This window comes from Haliaeetus leucocephalus, unplaced genomic scaffold (assembly GCF_000737465.1).
Source record: "Haliaeetus leucocephalus isolate CR32 unplaced genomic scaffold, Haliaeetus_leucocephalus-4.0 Scaffold1, whole genome shotgun sequence".
NCBI classification, from domain to species: Eukaryota; Metazoa; Chordata; class Aves; order Accipitriformes; family Accipitridae; genus Haliaeetus; species Haliaeetus leucocephalus.
Genome location: NW_010972437.1, coordinates 17,743,976 through 17,754,038, shown reverse-complemented (window position 1 = coordinate 17,754,038; position 10,063 = coordinate 17,743,976).

The window sequence follows — 10,063 nt, the reverse complement described above, 5'->3', positions numbered from 1 at the left end:
AGGGGAGCTGGGCACAGACCCTAGCTCAGCTCCGGTACAGACCCCCACACGGACACCCCCAGCCCTGGCTCCTCAGGAGGCAGCCACAGGACAGCTCCCGGACCCTGGGAAACACCAGCAGCGGAAGAGTCGGGGCCAGATGGGAAAGTATCAGCGGCTGAGCGGGATGGAAATGAGTGGGTGAGCGAAGGGCACTGACAGCACATCCCTGTCCCTGGGGAGGGGACGGGAGCTGTCCCCTGGGGACATGATGTGTCCCCTTCGCAGGACACAGCCAGAGAAGTCCTGACAGCATCCCTGAACTCCAGCCACCAAAGTGCCTCCCAGATCCATCGGGTCAACGTGCTGGTGGGAGCAGGTCTGGCGGTCAGCCAAGTGGCTCCAGTGGCCTCTGCACCCCACAGAGTCCCCCCAGCACCCCCAGAGAAACCACCCCCCACCTGAACCAGCTCTTCCACAACCCAAAACAAGCACCCTTGGGCATCACCACTCCAGACGTCAGCGGAAGAAGGGGGACCTGGGGATCAGGCACTCCAGGGAGGTGGGGGGGGGTCAGCTCCAGAGGTGAAAGCACATGGGAGGAGATGAAGCCCCAGTGCTGGGTCTGTAGAGCCCCTCTTGAGCCAGACCTTTTGGCTAGTTTGGGGTTGGTGCCACCCCTTGGAGGGTGCTGGGGGTCCCCAGGAACCCAGTGCCCTTCCCAGGGCAGGTCCCAGGAGGGGTAGCCATGGGGCACGCAAAGTGGTCTGCGAGAAAATCACTGGGAAATGAGGCAGAGACCCTCCACAAGAGCCCCCATCCAGCTCAGATCCTGCCTTCCACCACCGCAGGGTGCCAAGGGGCTGGATTCGGCCCTGGGAGCCCCTGAGGAGGGAGGCTGGTGGTCCCCACTGCCTCAGCTGACACCTCTCAGGCCAGCCCCAGCCGGTGCTCACCAGTGCAGCAAGTGTGGGCGGCCTCAGCATCCCCACTCCCCTGCCCACCCTCCCTGCATGCTGCAGCACCCGGAGGGTGCAGAGAAGGGCCCCAGCTCCTCCGAGCAGCCAAACCGACCCCCCCCCCCCCGGAGCTGAGAGAGGCCGAATATTTGGGCAGTGACGTAAAGAAGGGGAAAAATGAAAGAAGGAGGGGGAAAAAAAAAAAACCAGAACCCCCTCCAGGACCCACTGCACAAACATGACCTGGCACGGCACTGGGGCAGGGCTGACCCCTGCAGCCCCCATCCCGCCACCCCAGCTGGGCCCATGCCAGGGTCAAGGACACATTCCTGTGGCATTCCTCCTCCCCCCGCCCCTGCTGCTCGCTCTGTTGTGGAGACCAGGGGTGTTGTTAATTAGCTGTCCCGAAGCACTGAGGGGGTGGCTTTTAATGGGGCATCGGGGACAGGGACAGGACAGGCAGAGTGACTGGCATGTCATCGCCTCTGCTGTGCAGGGAGGAGGCAGCGGGGCAGCGGGGCTGGAGTGGTGAGTGGGGACAGGACAGCCAGATGTCCCCTAGCACAAGCCTGCTGCTGCTGGGACATGGATGTCCCCTCCCTGCAGCCCATGTTCCTTCCGTGCCCCACACACTGCCCTGGCCCCTGGCTATGGCACAGCTGCAGGTTGCCCATCACCACAAGTCAAGCCTGCCCAGAGTGGTCCAACCGCTCCCTGCCTCAGTTTCCCCTCCTGGCTCAGACTTGCTTTACAAGCACCAGCTGAGAGCAGGAGATACACGTCCCCTTCACCACCACCATGTGCCCCGGCATGGGTCCCGCTACGTCCCCCTGCCGCCAACGGCCCGTTGGCGCCACAGGCACTGGGAGCAATTGCTCTGGCCAGGACGCGCCTCGCTGCCCGGCCCTGGCCCTGCTCCAGCCCCCGGTTTAATGATGGACAAACCCCCCCTGGAGTCCCATCGCAGGGGGGCACTCGAAAAACAAGCCGAGCCTGGCACGAGGCCAGGGGGGATGGATGGCACCAAGCTGGGAGCACACGCATGTGACTACCCGCCCGTGTGCGAGTACACTTGTGCACACAGATGGATGTTCTTGCACACGGATGCATTCCCTTGCAGGGTCACACACACACACATGCATCTGTGAGCACAGATGATCATGCACACGCATGATCGTGCAAACACGTTTGTGTTTGGGCACACGCATGCACACTCACACACACGTGTTCACATGCATAGACACACACGGCCCAGCAGCCCAGCACAGGTCCAGCACCCACTGTCAGCTCCCCGGTGGGAGACACCGAGGGACAATGCAGCCCCCAGACGCCTCAGCCCCATGCTACGTGCCGTGCCTCAGTTTCCCCTTTTGGCACAACCCAGCACCCCAACTGCCCCAGGACCTGTGGGCCCTGGTGCAGCACGGAGCGAGTGGGGCAAGCTGGAGCCCTGCCAGGCCCAGGGGCTGGCACAGCCACCACTTCCCAGAACCACCCGCCAGCAATCGCCAGCCGATTTGGCAGCCAAATGCCACAGCTCTCCCTGTCCCCCAGCCAAACCAGCCATCACCAGGCTGGCTCCCGCCATGGGGAGAAGCATCATCCCCCCGTCTTTTCTTAGCCTCTCTAAGCAGCACCATGGCAAAATCCAGCCCCAGTCGGAGCTAGCGCATCCCGAGGGACGGGGACGCCCCCAGCACCTCCCTTGCTCCATGATTTGGGACATGCCTGCATGGCATAACTGCCCAGAGCATCCTCAGGCTCATCCCTCCACCCCAGCCGGGCAGGCAGTGTCACCACCAGACCCTGGCTGTGCCACGACCAGCACGTGCCAACACACAGGCCCACCCGTGCCTGACCACTGCCATGGAAAGCACTGCACCCCACACCGTGTCCCCCACCTCCAACTGTCCCCGGGCAGGGCTCTGTGACTCAGTTTCCCCACTTTTCAAAGGAAGCTACACCCCCGCTGCTTTCAGCAGGCAGTTTCTGTGTGGGGAGAGAGGGAGGGGGCAGGCTGGACGGGTGCAATACACTCCAGTGTCCATCCGTCTGTCCGTCCCCCTTGGAGGGAGGGAGGGAGGGAGGAAGGGAGGTTTGCTAAGCAAGGAAAAATCCCTGAGCGGAGGCGCTGGGCGCGAGAAGGGCCTTACATGGGCATGGGAACGGCGTTGTGCTTCCCAGCTGATGTGTGTGCGGCTGCCCTGGCCCCCCCAGAGCCACCCACGGGCGCCGGGCACCCCGCCAGCATCACTGCCACTGTGGGGCATGGGTCCTACCAACTGTCCCCTCCACTGTCCCTCGGGCTGGGGGGGACCTCAAGGGGTGTAGGTCACTGCCAGGGTGCAGGTCCTGCTCGCCCTGGCACAGATCTGCCCGCTCACTGCCTTCTTGGGGACGTGGCACTCACCGGCACCCCAAAATCTCCCTGGCGTCCCCACATACACCCCAGTGCCCCCCTCCCATATCCCCATCACACCCATGATACACCCTGGCACCCCACACCCATCACCCCCAGTACAACCCTTCACACCCCACCCGCCCCCCCACCCACACCCTTATCTCTCCCCTCTCCCCCCCCCCCCCCATATCCACTCCGTTTGGGCTTTGTAACTGGGAGCTTCCCCCCGAACTGGGACAGGAGGCAGCTGGCCAGGAGCCGGCCGTGCCGGGGGCAGCTGGTGGGGAAGAACAAGGGGTCGGGGCAGGTCCCAAGAGGGTAAATATGGGAACAGAGCAGAAGATGCTGCCAATAGCATGGTGGGACAGGCTCCAGGGCCAGGAGCCCCTGGAGGAGGGGGGAAGACACCAGGACCTCAGCAGCATCTCCAGGGCAGGAGGAGAAAGTGTTGGGGGGTGCAGCTGCCAGGCCTTTGGGGGTCAGCCCATCTTCCCGCTCCAAAGTATCCTGGGGGTGCAGGGGTTAAACGTGAGGGGCTTCAGGTAGACAAGAGGCCGTTTTTGCTCTGTGCCAAGCCCCCTCCCCACACGCGCCCTCCCCAGAGACCCTACAATAACAAGCCGGCGTGTGAGTCAGCTGGCCGCTTGCCCGGCCGGAGGAGCCCCTCCCTGGGCGCTGGCCCAAAGGAGCTCTGCAGAAGGCCCCTGGCCCTGGCCCCATGCATGCACCCCTCACAGCAGCACACCCCTCAGCTAGCCAGCCCCACCGAGGGGACTCCAGCTTCCAGCGAGCCTGGGAAGGGTGAAGGAGGCTAATGAAATGCAGCCGGCTGTGGAAGCGAGCCACGGGCTGCCCCCACGCACAGGCTACCCAGATGCTGGGACTCCGGTGTGACCCACCCCCTCTTGCTGCACAACCCCATAGCAGACATCAGAGAATCCCGACTGGGCGCACACCCAGGCGCACACGCTTCCCGACACTCCCTCCTGCCTGGAAACCACTGGCAGACACTCTCTGCCAGCGCCTGCCGTACTGTGGGCAGCCCCTCACCCCACACCCCCCCTCACCCCGGAATCAAGGCAAAGCCACCTCTTCTGGCCTCAGCCCCCGGGGTGTCTTTGGCACAGGGTCCGCAGGGTGGCACAGGGTCCCAAGGCTGGCACAGGGTCCTGGGATGGCAGAGAGTCCCCAGGGTGGCATAGGGTTCCCCAGGGTGGCCCGGGGTTTCCTGGGGTGGCACAGGGTCCCCAGGGTGGCACAGCCCTGCTGAGCCCCCCAGCCACCTCTGCCCTGCCCGCTCAAGGCCCAGGGTGCCAGGCACGTCCCCAGGGTGCCCCCACCTCCTCTGACACCCCGGCCAGGGCTCGGTGCCAGGGCTGCTCCCAGTGCCTGCCCCGCGCCACCACCCACGCCGCAGCACCCTGCGAAGCCTGACGCGTGCCCGGCCCCCAGCATGGTCCACCCGCCCAGGGCCTTTCCTCTCCCTCCCTGCCCGGCCGGGCACGGGCATGGGCACAGGCACAGGCACGGGCACGTCCCAGCCTACGCCGCCTGCCCGGGGTGCGCCAGCCTCTTCCCGCCCGAGATGCCAGCCCCAGAGCCGGCTGGCACACATGCCTCCCCAGGGATTCAGGAACTCGCAGCCTCCCCTGCCCCGGCAGCGTGGCGGTGGGCACCATGCCCACCTCCAGCTACCCTGGAGAACCTGGGTTGCCGTAGGGTCTCCCTCCGCCGGTGCGGCAGCCGGATATCACCACCGGGCATCCTCGGCTCTGCTCCCTCCTGCCAGCAAGATCCGCCCCCGGCGGTGCTGGGTATCGGGCGAGGTGCTCAGCCTGCGTGCGTGCCACCGGCAGCGCTCGACCGCAGCACATGGCACCCACGTACAGCAGCATGCAAAGGGCACCCCCCTGCTCCAAGTGCTGGGGCACAGATCCCTGCCAACCCCCTCTGAGCAGGGCTGCACCCCAAAACCCAGTCCTGTACCTAGACGGGCACGTGCCATGAGGGGCCAGGCAGCAGGATGGCACTGCCAGCCTCACCCACCGGTGACGCCAGTGCCACCACGACCAGCCCACAGCCACCAGCACATCTGGGTGCCCATCCAGTGGGGTCAGCTGGCACGAACTGTGGCATCCCCTGTGCAAGTCCCTGGTGCCCCCCAGGCAGGGATGGGCACACCTTGCAGCACCAGCCTTACCTTGCCTTGGCACTTGGTGTGGCAGGAGAGCTTGCAGCCTGCGGGAGGGAGAGGGGAGAGAGGGTTAGTGGGGGCAGGACAGGGGGCATTGCTGGGGGCAGCCCACGGCCAACCCACATGCAGGGCGGGGGGGGTGGCACCCCACGCTGCGGGGCATGGAGCACCTTGGCACAGGGCACAGGCTGCCAGGACACGCAACACACGCACGTGGATGCCCACACCTTGCACACGCACATGCATGCTCCGGGTGGCACCAGCACAGCACAGCACAGCACCATGTGCACATGCATGCAGCGCTCGGGCACGCACCCATGCACACGAGCCGTCCCCCACCTCCGCCGGTGCCAACATGCCAGGGAGCGTGCACGCGTGCAAACCCCAGTGCCCAGGGGTTAACGGCGTGAAGGGAGGCCGTGCACAGACACGTCTCACGAGGCCTCGCACGTGCACCGGCGTGCACGAGTGCGCCGTGGGGGGTGCTGCCAGTGCCCGTGTCCCCGCCTGCCCGCACGCTGCTGTTGCACGCTCACGCCCGCGCCCCTGCAGAGAACGGCACGTGCCCACGGTTGGTGCGGGCGCGTGTTTGCCACTGCTGGGGACACACACTTATACGGGGCACCACCGGGCAGCCCCGCAAAGCCACATGTCCCATCCCCAGGGGACACGAGGGTCCCCGTGCGGCGTGGCCCCGGCCACGGCCGCCCCCAGGCCTTGTCCTCCCTTGGGGCTGTTTCCTGCCGCGCAGGAAGCCGCATTGTTCCCGCGGCCAGCGGCGTTTCCGCTCGCCGCTCCTCGCACGGGGCTCGGCGGCACCGCACACGTGCGAGGGGCCGCGGCACCGCCCGCATCCCACTGGGCGCCATGGGCAGCGGGCACGGCGGAGGGCGTGAGCACCCACCCGTGCGCACAGACCCGCGTGCGTGTGCACACTCGTGCGGTAACAGTTGCACACTCACTGCACACGCACGCTGCTGACGCGCGGCCACATGCGCGCGTGCCAGTGCCTCCGCGGGCCACCCTCGCCCTCCCAGCCACCTTCCCGCCCGCAAAGGTACCCCACGCACTCTTGCACACCCCCAGGCTCCCCCTCTGACACGCGTGCACACGCGCGTGTTCGCACAGGTTGGCGCAGGCACGTGTTCCCACCTTCACATCCTCATGCGCGCAGCTGTACGTGCAGGCACACACACGCATCCCCTCGTGTCCTGACCCCCCCGGCACACCCCCTTTCACACGCGCGTGCCCGCGCCCCCGGCTCACCTCGGCAGGTGCTGCCCTGGCGCGTGATGGCCTGCCGGCAGATGCCGCACGCCTTCACCTTCTTGAAGCTCGTCATCTTGAAGGAGTGTGCTGGGGGGGCCTCCAGGTCCTGGGGCTGGGGGGACACGGGGCTTCAGCAGCGGGAACAAGGTGGCACGGAGACCGGGCACTCAGCCCTGCCCTGCCCCAGTTTCCCTCTGGGCAGGGGGTCATCACCCACCCCCCCATCTTAAGAAATGTGTGTGTCCCCGCACCCCATCACCCGCACCCCATCACTCTGCGGCAGGGCCGGGGCCGTGGGCACGGCGTAGGGGGGACCTAGGCTCGTGCGCGGGTGGGCAGGGGGCTGCGCGCACCCCACCCCCCCCCCGGCCCCCCCGCCGGAGCCGCCCCTTTAAATAGTCTCTGCCGCCCCCTGGCGGCGCGCGCCGGAGGGCCGTGCGCGCGCACGCGCGTCTGCGCGCGGGCGCACGCTTCTGTAGACACTGTGCACGCGCATCGATGAGCACATCCACACCTGCGTGCAGGTGTGTCCACACGTGTTTGAGCACCTGTGCGTGCACAGACGTGTGTGTGTGTGCGTGCGCGCACAGACATGTGCGCACACGCGCGCGTGCACTTGCGTGTCCGTGCACGTTGGTGCATTCACACGTGTGTCCCTGCGAACGCGTGCCCGTGCACAAGCGTTTCTGTGGGCACATGTGTGCAGGCACAAGTGTGTACGCCTGCATGCATGGGGGGGCGGGTGAACACCCTTGTATGCACATGTGTGTGCAAACTTGTGTGCACATGAGCGCATGTGAATGCACATATATAAACACGTGCACGCACGGACATGGTTGCATGTACGTGTGTGGATACACAGATACGTGTGCAGACACATGTGCGCACCCAGGTACGTGCAGGTGCTGCCAGAAGGGTGCTCGTGCAGGGGGGTGTCTCTGTGTCATGCTGGGTTTTGGGGTGCATGCCGGGCAGCATGTGCTGGGGTGTCTCATGGGGGTGTATAGGGCGTGCTGTGCCCCCTGAGCGTGAGCGGCCGTGCCCACCCTGCCTGGCACAGCCCACGGCGGAGGGAGGCCGATGCCACGAGTGTGAGCACAGGAAGGATCCCAACGTTTGCAGGTGCAGGGCTGTGAGCGTGCAAGCGTGTGCGTGTGCTCACGCACAGGGGCTAAGGGCAGGGGGGGTGGTCCTGGCACAGCTGCAGGCAGCCAGCGTCCCTCCTGACACCCCCCCGGCTAGTTTGGGGTGGGGGGGCACCCCCCTGGCCGCGCACCAGCCCTGCCCACCCACCCGCCGCCAGATGAAGACGTGAGCCCCCGTAAATCCGCCTTTTCATGCCAAGACTAATGAGATTAAGCAGAGGCCCGGCAGCCCCCCCTCGCCCAGGCGCCCCGCTCTCCTCCAGCCTCGGCACTGCAACAGAGCCAGGGGGGACGGTGCCAAAGAGTCAGGGTGCCGGGTACCCCTCCCCAAAACCTCCCTGCCTCAGTTTCCCCAGTGCACGCATAGACAGGCAGAAGGGCCACGCACGTGCACCAGATGTCTGCATGCGTGCAAACACCCCGGGGGCTGTGAGGGTGCTGTGTGTGCTACACGCAGTGCGTGTGGCAGGGCGTTGCATGCATATGCACACCTGCGAGTGTGCAAGCATGTGCGAGCGTGCACATCCCCACCAGCCACAGCAGCAGCAGATGTGTGGGCAGATTTCTGTGTTCCCACACGCAGGTCCATGTGCAATCATGTGCACACTCGCATGGGTTTGTACACGGGTGTGCAAGCCCCTCTTCCCTGTGCATCTGCCCCCGCAGGGCCATTCGCTGGTCCCTCGGCAGCCCCCGGGGTTCGTGCCACCCTACGAGGGAGCGGGGTGCACAGGGCTGGGTGTATACACACGCACGCACATGCGTGTGCACAGGCATGTCATCACCCATCCTTCACCCATCCGGCAGCCGTGGGAAAAGCTCCCCCGGGCCGGGGGCTCCCACGCCACAGTTGCTGGGTGACAGCGAGGCCTAACGATGCCATGAGCTCGTTTGCATATGCAAAGCAGCATCTTTGCTGCGGGGTGCCCCGGGAAGAGGCCTCACCCCCGCTCCCAAGGACCCGGCTGGGATGCCCGGGGTTGCCAACGCGTCTCCCACACACGTACCCCCCACCCCGCCCTGGCCCCACACTTTAGCATGGGCCTGCTTCATTAACAGCAATTATCCTCGCTAGGGAAAGAGCTGCCCCCCCAGCTCCCACACCACAGAGCCCCCTCTGCTTGTCCCATTGCCAACACCATCCCCGTGCTGCGGGACTGCCAATCCAGCACCTGGCTTTACACCCCCAGCTCCCTGCTGCTAGGGGGTCACCCTGCCCACCCAGTGCCACCCCACCGGCTGAGGAACCAGCCCATCCCACGAAACGGCCCTGTCCCATCTCCATTCTGGCAGGATCCCAGTTAGCCTCCCTGCCCTCAGGGCTGGGAACTGCTGGGGGGACACGTGGTAGGGCTGGGGGACCTTTTGGGGATACCACCTGGGTACACCCACCCATGGGTAGCCACCCCCAGGGGCTGGCCCCCACACAGGAGGGGTGGGGGGGGTGCACGGGCATCCCTAGCCATGGGCCCCCCCAACACACAGACCCAAGGAGGCTGGAAGGGGACCCAGGTGTCCTGGGCTGGAAGAGGCACCGGGGAGAGATGCCAGATTAATCAGGAGCCGGGAGGCCTGGGTTCATTGCCCAGCACTGCAGAGAGGTGCAGCGGGGGGGGAACTGGGACACCCAGTTCCTGTGAGGCTGCAAAGCCGGGGGTGGGGGGCACCGGGACACCTCGGTCCAGCCCTGTGGGCTCGGGCCCACCCAGCACTTTGCACCCCACTGCGCCCCCGGACCCAGCTTGCCTTGGTGACAGGGGTGGGGGGGGGGCAGAGCCCCAAACCCCCAGCACTAACTGAAGCCCCCCAGTTTGCCCAGTTTCCCTCCCCTCCAGTGAGGTAGCAGAGCCTCAACCCCGGGGAATGGCGGGGGCCCCCGGCCGGTGCTGCCGGCTGGGCGTCGTGGGGGATCAGCCCCCCACCCTCCTCATCCCCAGCCGCACGCCCCCTCCATAGACACCCCCCGCCCAGTCCAGTGTCCCTGTCCCGCATCCTATCCCGGTCCCCAGTCGTGCACCCCCCAGCCCGGTGCCCACCGCCGCCGCTCTCCCGGGCTGGGTCCTGCTCTGCTCCCCCCCGGTCCCCGGGGCTCCTCCCGGCCCCGCTCCCGGTCCGG